Source organism: Euleptes europaea, chromosome 5 (assembly GCF_029931775.1).
Source record: "Euleptes europaea isolate rEulEur1 chromosome 5, rEulEur1.hap1, whole genome shotgun sequence".
Lineage (NCBI taxonomy): Eukaryota > Metazoa > Chordata > Lepidosauria > Squamata > Sphaerodactylidae > Euleptes > Euleptes europaea.
Genome location: NC_079316.1, coordinates 20,833,767 through 20,854,568, shown reverse-complemented (window position 1 = coordinate 20,854,568; position 20,802 = coordinate 20,833,767). Strand labels below are relative to the sequence as shown.

At 44.9% G+C, this 20,802-nt stretch overlaps 1 protein-coding gene across 12 annotated transcripts in view; it reads right to left on the bottom strand.

Moving 5' to 3' along the window:
• The window catches only part of MECOM (MDS1 and EVI1 complex locus), a 337,790-nt gene that overhangs the window by 76,863 nt on the left and 240,125 nt on the right, over window positions 1-20,802 (bottom strand). For all 12 annotated transcript variants that reach the window (XM_056849692.1, XM_056849695.1, XM_056849697.1 and 9 more), the window contains one exon: window positions 14,521-14,655. The gene's annotated coding sequence lies outside the window, so the exon portion shown is untranslated. Of the gene's footprint in view, window positions 1-14,520; window positions 14,656-20,802 lie in introns of those variants that run through there.

Below are 20,802 nucleotides of genomic sequence, written 5' to 3'. Positions count from 1 at the left end.
AGTAAGCTGAGAAGATAGCTGGGTGTTTCTTAAGGCAGGCCCATTTCACACTTTACAGCCTTGGACAGGAAGAAGCCGGCTTCCATGCAGTGGGAAGTTAGACTGTCTTTTGGAACAAGCTGTTCTCCAGATCTATCATTAGGTGATTGGGAAATGTGCAGAAAATGAGACTGTGCTAGATTGTTCCTGGTCTTAGTGAAGGCGAAACAGTCTACATATATTCTAGTGGCCTTGGACAGTCAAAATTATATCATGGTGCATGGACTGCCACAGCAGATTTTGACTGAACTAACAAGCTGGCAACCTGATCGTCTCCCACGCTGCTCCTTGGCTACACTTTATTATTATTCAGTACATTTTTTATTCCGCAATTTCTCCAAAGAGTTTGGGGCAGTGTACATCTGTCTCCCCTTTTCCACAACAACCCTGAGAGGTAGGGTTGGCTGAGAGAGAGTGACGGGCCCCAAGGTCACCCAGTGACTATCGTGACAGAGAGGGGATTTGAACCCGGGTTTCCCAGGTCTTAGTACAACACATTAACCACGACACCAAGCAAACGTCTCAGAATGCAGCACAGGAACAAAGGAAGGGCAAGAGAGGGAACTGAACCAAAGGGGAGATCCCACTCTCTTCCTGCCTAGGGTTGCCAACCTCCAGGTACTAGCTGGAGATCTCCTGCTATTACAACTGATTTCCAGCTGATAGAGATCAGTTTGCCTGGAGAAAATGGCTGCTTTGGCAATTGGACTCTATGGCATTGAAGTACCTCCCCTCTCCAAACTTTGTTCTCCTCAGGCTCCGCCCCAAAAACCTCCCGCCGGTGGCGAAGAGGGACCTGGCAACCCTATTCCTGCCTCTGACTTAGATCTTCCTTTGACTGGATAAATGATGGAGGAAGAAATTAAAGAGATCAAGGCTCCTTCAGACTGTAAGTTATCACTGTCAGCAGGTTGCGCTGGAGTACAATTAGCAGGCACCTCCAAAGGAATGGTGTTAACCACTTTAACTGATTAGGTAAATTTTGAGGGCCAAGCCAAAGCCTTAATTTCCCAAGTGAGAGATTGAGGATTTTAAAAAAGGAAGTATTTATCGAGAAACAGTCCGCTCTAGGTACACACACGCAAAAACAAAAATAAATGGAACAGTATATTCCTAACTAAACACGCCCTAAGCTGTGCATAACAGATCACAAACAGCAGGTGTCAAGAGATAACCCACAGGTCTGTCTGCACAGGCTTGCCCTAAGGACCATATTAGATGAGGGATCTGTGAGAAGGATCATCCCCTGGATGGTTGGTTTCTAATTGAAAGCAGCCCCAGGGAAACACTAATTTGATCAGGGAAATAGGGTTGGGGAAATGGGTGTTTAAGCTCCTCCCCTCCCCATTTAAATCACTGACTGTCCCTTAAGTTGGTGTTAAATCCATGGTGGGGCAGGTGGAGACAAGGATCTATCTTTTTTTCACCTCCAAAAGTTAATAGCAACTCCGGCATGTGTACGTGATTCGGTTCAGGAAACCACACAGAAGGAAAGAGTGACACATCCATCCCCTAGCACAAGCCCTGACAAATTTTCTTCGGCTCTAGAAGCTAGCCCAAAAATTTAGAAGCCTGGCTAATTTTCAGGGGGTTATACTTTTAATTATCGTATTGGCCTGATTTCGTCAGATCTCGGAAGCTAAGCAGGGTCAGCCCTGGTTAGTATTTGGATGGGAGACCACCAAGGAATACCAGGTTCACTGTTCAGAAGAAGGCAATGGCAAACCACCTCTGTAAGTCTCTTTCCTTGAAAACCCATTGAGGTCACCATAAGTTAGCTCCAGTTTGACGGCACTTACCACCACCACCGTTTTTAAGAATTGCTACCACAAAACATAATCCTAAAGTCTTCACGGTTTCTTGTAATTTTATGAACACATGAAGCTGCCTTATACTGAATCAGACCCTTGGTCCCTCAATGTCAGTATTGTGTACTCAGACTGGCAGCAGCTCTCCAGGGTCTCAGGCAGAGATCTTTCACATCACCTACTTGCCTAGTCCCTAACTGGAGATGCTGGGGATCGAACCTGGGACCTTCTGCATGCCAAGCAGATGCTTTATCACTGGGACACAGCCCCTCCCTTAGCTTATTAAAGCTATGACAGAAGTGCTGTTGAATATAAATAAATATGGGGTAACCCTAGTTGTCACTATCACAACAAAAAGCTAACCTCTCACCCTAGCCTAACTTCAATATTACTTTCAATAGTTCCACTTAATTGAAGATTGGAGTCAGTATGCAAAGCAATTGGTTAAGGAATCAATTTATCTACAACCACGGAATGGTGTAAAGTTGACACATAAGGAAACAATGTCAAGAATTTCATGCACATACATTGTTATATCATACATAAGAACATAAGAAAAGCCATGCTTGATCAGACCAAGGCCCATCAAGTCCAGCAGTTTGGTCACACAGTGGCCAATCAGGTGCCTCTAGGAAGCCCAAAAACAAGATGACTGCAGCAGCACCATCCTGCCTGTGTTCCACAGCACCTAATATAATAGGCATGCTCCTCTGATCCTGGAGAGGTATGCATCATGACTAGTATTCATTTTGACTAGTAGCCATGGATAGCCCTCTCCTCCATGAACATGTCCACTCCCCTCTTAAAGCTTTCCAAGTTAACAAAACCATCACCACATCCTGGGGCAGGGAGTTTCACAATTTAACTATGAGTTGTGTGAAGAAATACTTCTTTTTATCTGTCTTGATGTGAAAGTGTTCTGATGTGAAATAATAACTAAGCTTTGTACTTCTGAGGACCACCAAGAAACACCTTAATAAAATGATTGTTGAAAATATTAAGTACATTTATAGGACCAAGGCAACCTACAGTTTGCTGAGCCATGTCCAAGGGTCACTTCTGAATTAAATTGACAGCACCATGCAGCTTCCTTCAAGCTTTTCAAAAGAAGCAACCAATAGATTGTAGATGTCCAGTATTATGTCCTGTTTGATCCCATGTTTGTTTGTTTATTTGTTTGTTATATTTTTATCCCGCCCTTCCCAACTAAGGCTGGGCTCAGGGCAGCTAACAGTATAAAATTATTGCAATTAAAACCATAAATAACATATACATAATTAAAACATTACATTATTCATAAACAATAATGGCGCCCTGATCATGGGTCCCAGATGATGGTATGATTTCTGATTTGTACCCAGCATGGGGAGCCACAATATGTTAATGGATGGGAAAAGGGGAAAGAGGGGAAGGGAAGGGAGGGAGAGGAGAGGGGAAAGTAGAAAAAAGCAAAGCAGGGAGAGTAAGGGGGAAGGGAGGGAGAAGGGATGGAAAAGAAGGGGGAGCAGAGGCCAGCTAAAAGAACTGTCGTCAACTGTAAGCCTGGTGGAACACCTCCATCTTGCAGGACCTATGGAAATATGCTAGGTCCCACAGAGCCCTGGTCTAGGATTGCAAGGTCCCTCTTTGCCACCAGTGGGAGGTTTATGGGGCAAAGCTTGAGGAGGGCGGGGTTTGGGGATTGGAGGGACTTCAATGCCATAGAGTCCAATTGTCAAAGTGGCCATTTTCTCCAGGTGAACTGGTCTCTATCGGCTGAAGATCAGTGGTAATAGCAGGAGATCTCCACTTGGAGGTTGGCAACCCTACCCTGGTCTCATTTGACAGAGAGTTCCACCAGGCTGGAGCCAAGGCCGAGGACAGCCAGATAATCGAAGAGAAAGGCCTCACCCATATTTCATGGGGCAACGGAAGTTTTTCTCGTCTGCTGAGCCATCTTCAAGAAAGAAGACAATGTGTCTTTTCTTGGAGGGAACAAAATATAAATGGTGTTTGTGGACCATGCCTTCTCAAGGGCTTGGTAATTCCTGACCAATGTGAACTATTTCCTCTTCATACATAAAACAAATCTGACAGAAACATCACTTAATTACCTGGTCAGCATTACATTGAAGTAGATATGATGGCATGTTCAAGCTTCTTCAAATGGGGAATCCGTCATTCCCGTCATGGGTGGGGCTTTGGTTTGCGAAAGACATGCATAGATTGGGGTGCTACCCCTCCCACCATCCATGACTGACCTCTCTGGTGACCAACCGCTGACGTCACTTTTCCCTCAGCCACATGCTGATAATGGAAGGGAGCTTGGCTGACAGAAAAGTGCCTTGGGGGGGGGAGTGCATTTGTGGAGGTAGACAGCAAAACCTAAAGGCCAGCAGCCCCACGCATATATCCCCATTGCTCTTGTAATCTGCCCTCCTCCTTATGAGGCAATTGGCTATCTAGTCCAGTTTGCCCCTGCAGAAAAGTACCAAATGTTTGACTTTGGAGAGCTATCAGAGCTCAACACGTGAATAGGGTAACTCTGATGAGTACAGTCACTAGCCTGAAACGTTCAGGGCAGGAAACTCCTGGTGTTCTGATGAAGGATCATGCCCATTCAGGTTTTTAATGTCTAAAACCTCTATTTCTAGGAAGGGTGGTAGAGATTCCCCTATCACAAAGATGCCCTCTGAACTGTATGAGGAATGACATGCGTGAAATTCTGTGATCATTAAAGGGGACTTTAATTACAGTCAAAATGGACAAAGGACTATTACCATCCTGCTAAGTCCCTTATTCAAATCTCCAGGGGATGAACTCAAAACAAATTGTAATAAAGCGGCTGAACAATGCTTGTCTGTAGGATATGTCCTGAAAGAGACATATTCTTCTGCGCACAACTGATGAAAGTCTCTACCACGTCTTTCGTCAGGTCCCCCATTACAGGATTCCATTCCATATTTTGTTCTTTTCCACACAGATACTAATTTCCCCACATTGCCTTTCACGGACATTGGGTTCGATCCTGGCAGCTTTTTCACCCGCTGTCATAGAATTTTCCTCCTTACTACAGTCCATATCCCACACTGTTTTTGTCCATGCAGGTTCCATGACCCCTATCATCACGTTGGGGTGGTCAGAGGGGGATTTTCCTGCTTTCCATCAGCACAAAAACTAGTGGGATCCAGTCCATCGCCTGCTAATGAATTTCTTAGAGGCCATCTGATTGGTTTGCTACAGAAAGCAGGACTAGACAGATCTTGTTCCGATCCAAGAATTCTCTTGTTGTTAATGACAAGCAGAACAGTGCCATGTATCTGCCCCGGAGACGAAAGCCCATACCGCTTATTCCAGCTGCTTCTGTGGCACGTTTTCAGCTCCATGAGCCTAATCAATTTAGGCTGTGTCTGCACTACACCTTGTGCCAGAGGAATGCAGAGGGACAGAACCCTTTTGCTTTTTGCGAAGATACCGTGTGGCATGGAACAGATCAGCACTAACAATGCCCCAACGGCATCGCCCACTTTTACACGATGCCCAGCCCTGAGCGTACTTTGCGCAAACGGCACAGCTCAGTCAAACATCAATATTTATTTCCATTTCTAATCCAAGGCTTGGCTGCAGGCTTTTACGGCAGCGCTTTAAAAACACAACACAATAAAACTCAACAAGACAGAATACTGGGTTTAAAATACTATATACGAAAACAGATTACAATTGCTCCAATGTAACTTAACACACACACACACACACACACCCCAAAGAAAAAAACCAATGTTGAAAATGCCTGGAAAAGTCTTCCAGAGAGGTAGCCAAGTTAGTCCATTGCAGCAAAAATAAACAAGCTGCTTGTGGCACGTTAGCAACAATTTGTTCCAGCATAATTTTTTATCGTTTAGAGCCCACTTCCTCGTTTGTCCTATATTATAGCTCTGCCTAGTAAAGAGCCCCTGTGTTACATCTGAAGCAGTGAGCTCTAGTCCACAAAAGCTGATGCTGGAATAAAACATCTTAGTCTTTAAAGTTCCACAACTCTCCTCTACTTTTTTTTGAGGGGGGGGGGGTCTTTTCCAAAGATTTGCCAAGTTGCGGAGTAGCCACCAAAACACCTCCCTCTGTGCCCTTCCTTTTTGAGACTGCATATAAGCGTTACAACCAAGGAAACACTTTTGGTTGACTGAAGAGGTGGACTTTAATGTATTCAAGGTCCCGGTGTTTAAAGCTGATTGCTAGATTAAGAGGAGGTGGGGGTGGGGGTGAAGGAGGAGGAGGAGAAGAGTTGTTTTTTATATGCTGATTTTCTCTACCTTTTAAGGAGAATCAAACCGGCTTACAATCTCCTTCCCTTCCTCTCCCCACAACAGACATGTTGCAAGGTAGGTGGGGCTGAGAGAGCATGACTAGCCCAAGGTCACCCAGCAGGCTTCATGTAGAGGAGTGGGGAAACCAACTCGGCTCACCAGATTGGAGACTGCTGCTCATGTGGAGGAGTGGGGGATCAAACCAGGCTCTCCAGATTAGAGTCCACCGCTCTTAACCACTACACCACACTGGAGCCTACTGGAACAATGCTAATTTAATCATGGCCATTCAGTAATGGGGAAAAAGCAAGAATTTATTTTCCTGCTGCTGATCTTTTATGTAATACCTTGCTGTGCATTTTCTTACCATGTGTTTATCTATAATAATTGCAGTGCCACCCTAAACAGAGTTAAAGCCTTCTGAAACCATGGAAGTCCATGGGCTTACAAGAGTGTAACTCTGCTTAGGATACATCTCTATGGGTAGCCGTGTTAGTCTGTCAATATCAGTAGAAAACAGCAAGAGTCCAGTAGCATCTTAAAGACTAACAAAATTTCTGGCAGGGTATGAGCTTTCGTGAGCCACAGCTCACTTCTTCAGATAGCAAAGCATGCTTAGGATGCCGCTGTTCAAATGGCCTACATGGAGTGATCCCATTCTGTCCTCACATTGGTCCTTTGAAGTAGGTTAGGCGAAGAAACAACGACTGGACCGAGCTCTTGGAGTGAGCTTTGTGCGCAAGAGAGGGGATTTGATCCTCAGTCCAAGAAAAACATGCTGTCCATTACCCAACTCTGGCTCTACTTGTTAATGCCTTGGGCGACGCATTTGTGAAGGCAATGTAGACATTTTAAAAATAAGTAAAACAACTCATTCAGATCACATCTTCCGAAGGGGTTTTTTAAACCACCCTACCATGTTGTTTTTTCTTTTTTTGTGAATTTTAAATTTTATAATAAGCCCAAACATATACAGGCTGAATTACACATTTTTTCTAGACATTCACAGAGGGCACTCCCCAATAATGTTTTTCTATCTCTTGTTCTGAGAAGGAGGAGGAGGAGGAGGAGCTGGTTTTTATATGACAACTTTCTCTACCACTTAAGGAAGAATCAAACCGGTTTACAATCACCTTCCCTTCCACTCCCAACAACAGACACTTGTGAGGTAGGTGGGGCTGAGAGAGTTCAGAGGGAATTGTGACTAGCTCAAGGTCACCCAGGTGGCTTCATGTGGAGGAGTGGGGAAACCAACCCTGCTCACCAGATTAGCCTCCGCCACTCATGTGGAGGAGTGGGGAATCAAATCTGGTTCTCCAGATCAGAGTCCACCGCTCCAACCACCACTCTTAACCACTACACCATGCTGGCAGAGTTAACTCTGTCCTTAAGTACCCCACACACCTTTCAAGCAGTAAATGTGCTGAAGCAGCGCACAAATAGCCCGGACTAGCCAGACCTTGGAAGCTAAGCAGGGTTGGCCACAGCTGGTACTTGGATGGGAGGCCACCAAGGAAGGCTAAGGTTGCTATACAGAGGAAGGCAATAAAAAAAACCCACCTCTGCTTGTCTCTTGCCTTGAAAACCCCATGAGGTGGAACTTCACAGGGTCACCACCTGTTGATTGTGCCTTAATTTATTATTATTACATGCCTCCATCCTAAGGTGGTGGGACCACCACCTTTGAGGGGTTACCATTACAGTCCCATGACCACACTGACAATCCAAGACCCCTTTGCGAAGTTTGGCAAACACCTCATGCCACTGAACTCCATTTGCGGCTTAGCTCACAGTGGCACAGACACCTGACCTGTCCACCTGCAGAAAGGTGGAATGAAAGCCAGAGTTGTACCATCTGGGCCTCCCCATTCCAAAGATTCTACCTGCTTATTGTAAATCTTTAACTGATACAGAGTGCTTTTCCCCATGGCCAGATTAAATGCACTGCCATTGGGGGAGTCAGCAGGCAGATTTTCAGGGGTCCCCTTTTCCGAGCGACTTGGTGATTGTGGATCAGGGAGTTTGGACATTGTTTGGCATTTCTTTTGTAGATTGTAAAAAGCATGATCTCGCCAAAGACAAATGGATCACAATATACATTCAGAGGTGGGGACCTGCCTTAAAGCAAGATACAGTTGCAAAGTTCTTGGCTGATACTGATCCAAATGTAACCCTCGCTGTGGCAACAATTTTACCTATGGTTTTTAATGATACCTCATTTTAACTGTACTGTTTAGATATTATATTTTTGTATGTTTGGTTATTTATGTATTATTGAATGTATTGAATTTGTTTTGCTCATGACCTGTTGGTCCACGAGCATAAAGAATGGAATAAAGGAAAGGAAAGCCAAAGTTACCAAAGCAGACATTCGACTGACTGCAAGATATTCTTGAAAGACTTTATTAAGTAATCAATCAATATAGTACCTTATGTGGAATCAAGGTGAATTTCTCCCTGCTATCTTAGTGCTTTTTTAAAAAAGGTGTGTGTGTTGGGGGGGGGGGAACCTTATGAGAGAGAGAGTTGGCAAAAACCACTAAGTGAATTACAGCTTAGCATTTTCACTGTAGGCATTGTTAATCCCCTCTATTATTTCTTAAATGCTTGCAAAGATTATTTGATAATCTCCCATCAACAAATTTCTTTTCACTTAGAGGGAACGGCACGTTTGTCTGGTTGTGCTTCTTAAAGGCTCACTGGCTACGTCTCTCGGTGAACACTGGCAAGATTTCCAGCAACTGCGGATTTCAGCTAAAACCCTTTCCCCTCTTTCAGGCCATCTCAGGACAGGACCAAGGATGAGCGATGTCAAGCCTGCGGCCAAGAGCCAGCCCACATCTGGAAAATATGCCCCCCTCCTTCCCCCTAAAACAATTGGCTTCCAGGTGTGCTTCCAAATGATTCCCTGGCCTGGGGAAACATAGGTGGGGGCATGATAGGCCAGGTGCAGCTCTGAGTCTTCATGTTGCCCACCCCTCTTCCAAATGATTTTGGACCTGCTCAGTAACACAGATGTCTGTAAAGTATTTTCATTGAGCTAGCAAAGCATGGGTATCCAGCTTGCTGGAGGTAAATTGTAGACTGGGGAAGGCAATGTCAAACCAGCCAGTAAACCCAGTCTGCCTAGTAAACGTCATGATGTGACTTCACCCCATGGGTCAGTAATGACCTGGTTCTTGCACAGGGGACTATCTTCACCTTTAAAGCAAAGCATGACTTCCAAGTGATTTAAGGGAAAGGGACAACCTGTTAAGTAACCACCTTACGACTAGACATTTGCCATTTTCCCACTGACTAGCACCTAAAGCAAGTACGAAATCTTTTATCAATTTTCATGGAAGTTGAGTCAGGTTATTCTCCAGAATAATGCGGGGGTGGGTGGGTGGGGGTCACCCCACACACTCTACTTACTCCTGAGTAGGCTTACTGGACGAAGTGGCCCTGTCTGGAGGTCAGCCCTCAGCCTAACCCGAAAATGAGTTAAACCACTCAGTTCAGATTTCACCCAGTTTGTTTTCAAATCCTACACCAGAGTTGGACATCTTTAAGCACACTGAAGTAAATGGGTTTAAAGGTGCTTGGCTGTTTTGGATTTGAGCCATTGTGTACCAGTAAATGCCACTAAAGTCAACAGCACTGATGTCCAGGTAAATATGTTTAGGATTGGGGCTTAAACCTGTTTAAATCCAAGCAATTTTACTTCTTAGATTTGCGGATGAGGTTGAATATAAACAGAGTTTATGGGTATAAATATAAGCTTACTGATCACCTGTTTCCCAAGCTTAACTTCAATGTACCTTAAAAAAATTAAAAAATCATTCCTTAAATCAACTCGGTGTGCGTAAGAAGAGAGCAACAACATTTTGAAACTTAGGAAATGCTTACGGGCACATTGGACTTGCTCATTCTATGAATTCTGTAGAGGATGGAGAGAGAGGAAATTCGTTGCAGTTTTAAAAAGCTACATTACACCAACTGGAACTATGCTCATACTGCAATGATTCTCAGCCGAATATAAATGGTTCAGGTAGTATTTTGTAATACAAGCAGGGAAAAAACATTATAATATTCTAATTCTGATAAGCATGGTATTTTAATAATTCTCTACCATATGAAGAAATTTGTTCTTTTAACACATATGATTTTAATACCTAAAAAGCACAATACACGGTCTAGGTTTGCTTGTTTTTTAAAGTTGATGGCTTACTTTATATGCATGTGGAACATACCACAGTCTTTCAAAATTAATTGGCTACAGTTGTTACACCAACCTCCCTTACCTGGGAGTAAGACTCACTGAACGGAGAGGGACTTGCCTCCTCATAAACGTGCAAAGCTGCTCGACATTCTTTGCTGCAATTAAATTTTTCTCGTTTTCAGTTTGGCCTCCAGTTCTTTTTTGTGTACACTTTTGGATTTTAACCATCCACATCGTAGGTACCCTATAACAACTGCCGGATCAAAACAGGTACACCTGTTTTACAGCTAATGAAAAAAGAGCTGATGTACTGCAAAGCAGTATAAGCTGCCTGCTTCTATGAGGTGAGCTTAAAGCCCTGCTCCCCCTGAGAATTCCAAATACCTTAACATAAAACAATATACACTTCACTACCATCTGGAAAGCGTGCCTTTTTACAATTAGATTGCTACAAGGGTATACCTTCTTCCTGGGCCTGGCTCTTCAACACTCCGGTTTTCCAAATCTTAACATTCAGAATATACCAATAAAATACCTGCAGCCATTAATGAAGAACACACATTCTGTCCACCAAGTAGAACTATGTGAAGTACATGCTCTTGCAGTAGAAGTGAAGTTGTTACAGACCAACAACTAGTACATGTACTGGGGGCGGGGAGAGGGGGAACCAGGTATCGAATGTACTGGCGAGTGCGCAAAGGCAGACACAGACCTCTCCCAGCTCAGAATAAGAAACTTCTAACAACTTTGCTAAAGCTGCTATCAAGTCTAAACTGATTTTATAGTGCAAACTGCATTCCATTGAAACTTGGGTGACAAGATCCCTCAGAGTGCTGAGGAATGCCGGTACCCTGGTTCAAAATGGGAGGGGGAACCAGGCAAGAGACTGATATTTGGAATTCATTATTTGCAAACAGCTTGAATTACACACTTTTAAGACTTATTAAACATGACAGGAGATAATAGGACAACGCTGAGAAATTCTAGATCAACTTTATGGGGGGGGGGGAAGGGGAGAGAAGTTATCCCCAACCAGTCTTTAAAAGTCCTTCTCCACTTCCAATCAAATGAAATCTGATCAGCTCTCGGTATACATGTTTTGACTGCATCCCATTATTCCTGAGTTGTACATCTTAGTAAGGCTTGTTTATATAGTAATAAGAAGGAACTTGGGCCTTTTGTAAAGTTGGTCCAAAGTGATGAAATCTGACCTCAGACAAGAAATCGGGTGGGGGGGGGGGAGAGGTGACAGTGGAAGGGAAGCAAAGGGTTTTGCCAAAAAAAGAAAGAAAAAAAGAGGACTTAAGAATAGGCAACAACAAAAGTTGTTTTCTTTCTCTGGCCGTTAAATGATAAAGGCTTTGCTAAACGTCTTGGCTAGCTCACAGAGGATGGAGTCATGGGGTCATACCTGTCTCTCATTTCCAGCACTCTAAAGGTGAGCTCAAACCTCTGGTTCATCCGGCAGGCAGCAGCTCCCTTTCTGTGTTTGCTTGTGAATTTTACAGGTGAGAGGAGGTAATTAGAGGTTAACACGGTTACTGCTGATCAAGTATCTCTGTCCTCGGCCCCAGCAGTTAATAATATCTCAAGTCAATGTGGGCGTTCGGTTACGTGATGCGTAGGACTCATTTGCCCTTATTCCTTACGAAGAAACAGAGCGAAACAACAGAACTGGCAAACGCTGTGTTCACCTCGCACTGAGCTGCACGGCCTCTCTCATTATTAAGCTTCACTTAGACTCTCCTGAAATACAAATTAATCTCTTTCTAAGAGTCTGCAAAGTCCAGATGTGTTCCCTCCACCTGAATGCCAACTGACAGCACAATCCTAAACACAGTTACCATCTTTCTAAACCCATGGACTTCAGTGGATTTGGAAGGGTGGCAGCTCTGCTTCGGATTGTACTGTTCGGGCGGTGGACAGGGAGACCTATAACCCAGACAAAGATCACACCCATATGTGTCACTCCAAGAAAAATGCACCCTTTCCAGCTCGACGTGGCCATCCTTACTCTGTGTATACACACACACATTTGAGCACATAATGTCAGCTTGGTCTGTCTTAGTTTACTATCGCCTCTCCCAAGTTTAGACGAGAATATTGTAGGAAGAGCTAACTGTAGGGAAAGTCATTCTGTTTCAAGGCACAAAGTGACATTAACCAGCATGTACCCTGACCCTAAGCATGTTTTACTTGGAAAAACTTCCAGTTAACATGTGTTCCATGCTATATATGGAAAATATATAAATGTCTACGTGTGTGTTGACTGCTTACAGAGAGACTATCTGCCTGTTTTTGTTACATACATACATGAACCTTTATTGGCATAATAACCATATTGGCAGATGCCTGTTTTTGTTGCTCCCAACATACCTTGGGCAATGTTCTACATAAAGGGCAACTAATTTTTGATTTACAGAACTGAAGAACAATCAGTTATATAAATACAGAGCCGCAAACGACACAAAAATAAATAAGTCTCCAATGACTTTTTTTTTAAAGGATATTGGCAGGAGCTCAGGTGCCATTACCAAATGTAAAAAATGTAAACATTGGAAAGGTAACTATTTCCCTGATGATCGTTCCAAGCACTGTGCATACGTTTGAGCGAGCATTGCATTTTCCAAATGTATTTATCTTTCCGTCTGGCATACATATCATTATTTTTAGAACAATGTCAAGATTTCTCCCGTATATCCACTTGGATTTATTTACTAAAATTCACTCTCTTCTCCCCTACCCTCCCCCAGCCCAGCTTTACTATATGTAAAAATAAATTGAGCACAACGCTGTCATTTCCTTTCTGCAAGCGGCTGCACAATCTCAGGATGGATCATTTTTCTTTACCGACCAGACTGCAACTTTAGGAATGTATATTTCATTTGCTAATGGCCTTTATTACTTCTTTACTTGAACCATGTGCTCGACAAGGGTGGGGGGGGGGACAACAACCAATAGGGCCCGATGCTTCTGTTTGCTCGGCCTTTCGATACGTTCAACACAACACTTTAAAAGGTCAGTGCTGGAAAGATACCTGTCCACCATTTTTTTTTTAAAATGTTGCTTGTTTCATTTAGCTTTGCAAACGCCAGCTGTCTCGTTTGAGGTAAACACCGGGAAACATTACAAATGTCAGAGAGTGTGAAACTGAATATATAGATGAAAAGAATTAGACTGAAAATGGTCGTTTCTGGTTGAAGCTTTGAGGACCCCCTCCTCCATCATGTCAGTGTAATTAAAATAGCTAAACATAATCTTTAAAGCCTGGTTGATTTAATTATACAGTGAAAGGGGGGCAGGGTGGTTATAATAATGACCAACAGCTATGCTTTTATTAATATGAAACAATGTAATGTACAAAAAGGACAATTCATCCGTCACTGCTTCGGCAGCTTTCACGTGGTACGGTTCGGTTGCTGATATCCAGCAACCCTCATATCTTTAACGGAGCTCCCTTAACTTTAAAAGTTCCTGCCACTGCATTGATAGGATATTTACAAGTTAAGCTCATATTCACAAATTGGTGCAGATAAAAAAGTGAAGCAGCGTGAGGTCATTTCAAAGCATGGGGGGGGGGGGGAACCCTCGGTAATTTCTCTAGCTCCATCCCAAAAGTGGTTTCAAAAGCAAACAAGTGTAATAAGTATCCTGTTCCTATACAAATGGAACTTTCTAATGCAGCTGTAAATTATTGAGGGGAAGAAAGGGTAATAATTTTCAGAAAGGAAATGTTAATAAGTGCAACCACTGGAAAAATGGGCTTGAATATCCATAGGAAGCTGACACATGGCATATTCTGGACATTTTTTTTACATTGACATTTTAAAACAAACAGGGTTTCGGTGACGTTTTAAACTGAGAATTAGACATCCCATTTAAAACAAGCTTGAAAATATGAGAAGATGGGGAAATGTGTTGCAGAGAGGTATGAAGGATATTTAGAATATGCCTCACTCTGGACATAAAAGGTATGAAAAGGATAACCGGGGGTGGGTGGGTGGGTGCAGGATTAGGAGAATCTCTTGCTGTGTGCTAAAAAATATTAACAGCAGCTCCCCCTGTTCCGCTTCTTACTTCTGCGTTTTATATAGCAAACAGGCCACACCAGTTGGCTGCTATTTTGATATTCTCCCAAGGACATCATAAAGATCTTAAAAGTAAGCCCCCCAAAATGTTCACTACATACCTGATTGCTTATTTGACATGCAACAAGGTTGGGCTGAGTAAAGCATCCAGCAAATCGGATATACTTCAGCCAGTTTCCTACATCTGGCTGACTGGCATCAATGCAGAATTTCACATTGTAATACTCATCCAAGATCTAGAAAGAAAAGAATACAAAACAATAAATTGGGTTTGGGGGGAGGGAGGGTCCGGTGGTGCCACATTTATGAATAGACAAATCACAGCTCTTCAAATAATCAAACGGACCAAGCTTGTTTTATGGCAAAATATGTTTCTCCAATGAGTTCAGCCAAAAAAAAAAAAAAAAACCCTGATTAGATCCAACAAACCTGCTAATTAAAGTAACCATCAATCTGCTGGAAGCAGGCCCTCCTCAAAACATGTTTCTCCAGATTCAAAAAAGCTGTGGAATGGTGAGCTATGTGAGCATTTCATGGAGGCAAACATGTGGCTTCCCTGCTATGCAAAATAATGATAATAAAATTGTGATTTGAACTGTTTTCATAAAACCTGAAGTTTTTATCAGGAAATAGATGCCTTTCATCTGCAGGGTCTTTTAGCACTTTGTGCGTGAGCGTGCGTACTCTGTTTAATGAGGCTTTTCCCTTTTCAAAATTCTACCCGCTAAATAAAGTTTAGGTTTCGAGGCATTAATCTTCCCTCTAACGTTCTGTTTATCCCATTCGCATGCAATGTTCGAATCATGCTTCTTTAATCAGAGCAAATTGCGGCGTTTGGATAATAATAATAGGTCCCCTTTTATGCCACACCAAAGAAAATAAATGAAACAAAATACAAACACTTGTTCAAAATACGGCACTGTTTGGCAAGTGTCCTGAAAACGTTTTGGTTATGTTGATAATGAAAAAACTTGCTTGGAAAAGCACATACTGTAAGAATACTGTGAGAAATGTCTAATTGTTATACATGTGAGTCACTATCAGAATTTTTCTGAGTCCAGGGCTAACCTAAGATTGCAGTCAAGCAGGTCAAAAATATACATTTTAATAATCTCCCAAAGGGAAGTATTTTGCGTAGAAAACATATTAACTGGTTGGTAGTGGAAACTTTCATAAAACTGTCCTGTATATGTGTAAAAAAGGAATGGGGGGGGGGCCACAGAGTATATTTCCAGATAACCTTTGGCCTCCATATTGAACACCTTAGAAATCTGGGTACTATTTACCATTTAAGTTAATGAAAACCTAAAGGAAGTTGCCTATGAAAGACTAAACAATTTGGTCTACCAGCTCTGAATCTGGAATTAAATGAACCCAGTGGGAAAAACTGCTTTCTCTAGATCCACCTGAAGGTTCAAGTCAAAAATTGGAGGGTGTATTTCCATAGGCTTAAAGGAGGTTTAACACAGGGTCCAGGTAAACCACCCAGCAGCATTATTAGATCATTAACTCCCCAGAAACATCTTTCAAAAGGACGCAGGAGAAGGCAAAAGGTAAGAGGCACTAAAAAAAAAAAAAACCTGCTTTCTGTTTTGTTTTGTTAACCAGCAAGCACTTTACAAGAGCAAACGAAAAATGCTGTCCAGTTTTGTTTTACCCGCTGCATGAATGGGGAAAAGGGAAACTGCCAGGGGAAAAATCACTTCAAAGTCGATTTCATTAACCCAGGAGTTTGGAGCCGCTACACGTGCAAACTGTGTGAACGGTCTGGGGAGTGACTTCAGTGTTCATCAAGGGAAAAGTTGACTGGTGAGAGTTTGCGCAGGGCATAAGCGAAACTATTCTTGACCTGCATAACCTCATCCACCCACCGGGTCGCCAGAAATAAAAACAAACAAACGTTAAAATATATAATATAAAAAGGCATTAAAGTTGCGACACATGGTAAAGAAAGAAAGCCAGATCCGGCCTGGTTTGGGCCCTCTCCTGAATTTCAAAAGAGAAAAGCAGGGTGGATCAGGACTGGAAGCCTTCGCCCTCCCCTCTCCGCACACCCTTTGACCCCTTTTCTCTCTCCAAGAATTTACTAAGAGATCGCCATTCAAGGTCCAGAAGGTATATTAATCAATCCTGGAAAATTGGGGGTGGGGTGGAGAAGAGACACGTGGAGAGCAGGGAGGAAAGAGTCTTGAGACTTCAAGCCTTTCTAGAATCCCTGCTCTCCTTCACTTCCTTTGGACTCCAAGTGTCACTGGTGAATTAATCCAGCAACTGAAGTGTAAAGTTCAAGTCCAGAGTTTTTGTCCGCCACCCCCTTTCTTTTCAGCCGCCGGGCTTTGGTCATTTCTTGATGCGATTTGGGGGTGGGGGTGGGGGTGGAAAGTGAGTCCCCTGCCCCAGTACATTTCACTTCTCCTTCTCTCCCACCCAACATGATGTCAAGGATAGATATGCTTTTTTGTGAGCCGCGCCGGCGTGTGTCATAAACGCATGTTGATTTCTCTCAGGCCATTGATGCATGGGAGGTTTGGCCTTGGATTTGCCACTTTCTAGGTGCACATTCTCCCCCCCCCCCATCTGAATGCTCAAAACTCTACACGGGGAGGGGGGGCGTTATTTTTGAGTTGTGAGAATGCAGATGGGGGGAAATGTGCACCTACAGAGCAGCAAATCCAAGGCAAAACCTCCCATGCATAAATGGCCTTGGAAGGTTCAATAAAACCCATCCCATCCTCCCTCCGGGGAATTGAAGCAGGCAAAAGTTCCCAAGCCCGGCCTGCCTCCTCAAATATACTTAAAGCAAAAGTTTAAAAGGACAACGGTGTCAGCGCTTGGCTACCTTTTAATTCCTTTGTTTTAAGAATAATTGCTACAATAATGCTATATATATAATATATAATAATTATCTATCTATCTATATATATATATAGAGATATAATGATATATATATATATATAGATAGATAGATAGATAGATAGATAGATATAGATAGATATAATGATATATATATATAGATATAGATATAGATATATAGATATATATAGATATATATAGATATATATAGATATGAACTCGCAAAATATATCAACTTGCAATTGCAGCTTCTCTTTCTTTCTGCACCCCCCCCCCCAATTTACTGAGAGTAGGCAGTTTGGTAAAGTACCCGGGCCCCCATCTAAGCGGGCTTGATCTGGAAGGATTCTAGATCCGAGCAAGCAGCACCTTTCCCGGGACAGATGGACAGACCGCCCCCTCCCCTAAACACGCACCTCTCCCGTCGCCTTCTCCCCCGGCCCCACAGACAGTCGCCCTGCAGGCTACAGATCATGAACTTTGGGGCGATTGGAGCGGGGCGAGGGAGGGGTAAAGAGACGGACGAGCTTTGGTCAGTTTCGTCGCCTGTGAAATCTGCACGGGGGACCCAGGAAGAGGAGAGAGGGAGGGAGGGAGGGAGAGGGGAACGTGTCCACGCGCCCTTTGGGGTTGCTATGACTCGTTGGGCTCCGGCGATCGTCTGGCAGCGGCTCATCTTACCTTGCCTAGGTGGAATCATCAGGTCCGCTGTATTTCCCCCCCTCCAGAAAAAACAAAACAAAAATCTTCTTGAGGAGAGAGGGGGGGGTTGTTGGGCAAAACTTGCCAAAAAAAAAAGGGGGGGGGTCTCCAAGGCAATCAATCCTTCAAGCAGCTGCCAGCGACGTCTCGAGAAGAGGCGATCTTCCAGCGCCACCCCCGCCCGTCCGCACGCACGCCCCCCACGCCCCAAGCTCCTCGGCCGCCGCTCCGCAGAGAAGAGTGCCTCGGGAACCCGGCGGAGCCCCGCAGGGTGGGCTTCCCGACTTGCCTCTCGGAGCGTCCGATTTCCTTCTCCGGCATGGGGGGGGGGGAGTGAGAGACGAACTTTCCTCGCTTGAAAACTTCGCCGGGTCTTCGGGGAGGAGGAATCGGGGGGGGGGGGTTAGGAGGTCTCCCCCCCCATCGCGAAGAAGGCCGGCCGGTGCTGATGCTGCGGCGGGGCGGGGGGCCAGGAGGCGCGGCGGCGGCTTTAATTGTCCCCCATTGATTGGGGGGAGATGGCGCGTTAATGTCTTCCCCTCGCCTCGCTTGCCCTCCGGATGCCTGGGGGGGGGGAGTTGGCGGCGTGTGCGGGTTGCGTCAAGAAGAAAAAAGTTCTTGGGGGGGGGGGAAGAGAGAGAGAGAGAGAGAGAGAAACTTCCTTTTGCTCTTCTCTCCGCTGCTTGATCACAAGGGAGGAGTGGAAGGGGGGGGGGCAGTGGGTGTGTATCAGCACAGAGAGGCAAGTCTCCCCCCCCCCCCGCAAGCTGCACGCCTCTTCAAAGCCCTGTCCTAAGAGCTCTTTTCCCAATCGCAGACCCTGGGGGGGGGAGTGAAAGAAAGGGGCGGCCCCCCTCCTTGCAAAGCCCCGCTCCCTCCCCACCCCACCCCACCCGCGAGGAAGCAAAAGCCGAGCGTTTCTGTTTGCAGGGACTGTCTCTTTAATGAGAAGCATCTATCCGGCCAGCCGTGGAGAGGAGGGGACGGAGGAGTGGGCTAAGAGAGAAGGCGGAGGGTGTCTGTATGGGGGGGGGGCTCCCAGAAGAGGTATCTGTTCCCCTCCCCACCTCTTCTCCCACCCACCCCTTTTTTGCCTGCACACACACAAGCGATCGGAAGCCAGACAGGGGCTCTCCCCTTTCAGCCCGTTTTTAAAGTGACAGCCGCCTCCTCCGGCGAGAGAGGTCACTCGAAGGTCGCCCCGACAGAAGCGCCGGCCGGGCCGGGCTGATTACGGATGCGCGCCAGTCGCCTTGAACCATGTCCATTTCATCCCTGCCATCCCGGCCGGCCAATGAGGCAGATCTCCGAGGGGAGGGAGGTTTTTTTGTTTTGAGTCCCCCTCCATCACTTTTGGCTTTCCCAGAGCAGGGTCAAGGCGGAGGTGGGAAAGACCCCCCCCCCTTCTCTCGAGCGCGACTTTAGAAAGTGGACTCCTATTTGATTTTGCGTCTCGCGCGCGCACACGCACTTGATCTGGGGACACCTTTATTTAAGAGAAGCTTTATACAAACCAGCGGCTTTTTTGGGTTTTTTTTTTTTTAAAGCAGCGGTAGCAATAAGGAACTGAGACAAAATTGAGAACGTTAATAACTGCTTTCTTTTAAAAAAACAAAAAATCAAGAGCGATTGGCCAAATGGATCGCGTGCGACCTGGAGTATATTTGTATAGTGGTTTTAAATATACATATACACCCAGAGTGAGTATTTCCCCCCCCCCCTCCAGGCAAAAGACAGATGACTAGAAGGTTACATTTTGCTGGTCGGCGTTTCATTATAATTTCCCCACCTAGATAGGGACCCCAGCGAACGAGCGGCCTTTCCTCGCCACCGATTTTAAAATATTCATAAAACATTAAAAAAAAGAAAGAAAACAGAATACGAGCAACGGGTTTGGTGCAAATAACATCACTGGAAGAACTGGAGTCAGCACCCTTTGAGTGATGAGATTTTGTTTGCGCATTTCTGGCACAGGGTTTTAAATCGGGCAGGTTGCTGATGCAACCTTACAAAGGCATGCTTGAGACAATTTGCCGGAAATGATCTTTTTGAGACGCATTCGGAACATAAAACGGCATTTAAAGAGAAGTGGGGAGCTCGACTCATCTATATTTGAAATGCACCGGTGACTGAAAGTGGGGTGTAGAGATCGGATTAATTTAGGGCCGGATCTCTCTCTCTCCCCCTACCCCCGCTCCCTTGCAAGCATTAGCTGGCGACACTGGCCCTTTATGCATGGGAGGGTTTGACTTGGATTCGCCGCTCTCGAGACGCACATTTTCCCCACCCAAATTCTCAGAACCCAAAAATAAACCCTCCTGCAGAGTTTTACGAACTCGGATGGGGGAAACGCGCATCCAGAGAGCAACAAATCCCATGCATAAATGGGCACTGTCTTCCGAGAGCTGCGTTTGAAATCTAGCCCTCCGTAATGCGAAGCGGTAAACCGGGGTAAGGTGGCCCCAAAGGTGCGCGCAACAGCAAGGCAGCCCAGATACGGAACCCTTGAAAGAAACCGGAGTGGCGTAGGCACACCAAAATGAGCTCCGAACATGAAAAGAAGAGGACCAAGCGAGAAAGGGACGGGGCAAATGTGGGTTGTGTGGGTCTCTCCGTCCTACAAAACCCTTTGCCCGCCCACGCGTCTCAAGGAGGGGCCCCTAAACTCTTGTCACTCAGCGTCCGATCCTAAGTGCCACTCAACTTTGCAAAAAGCGCAAATCTAGATTAGGGCTGGAAGGAGGGTGGGGGGGGGGAGGGAAAGGGGTCAGCGGGAGCCTCGGAGGAAAGCGACCCAAGATGATGATGAATTCGTCTCCGAGGTCTGT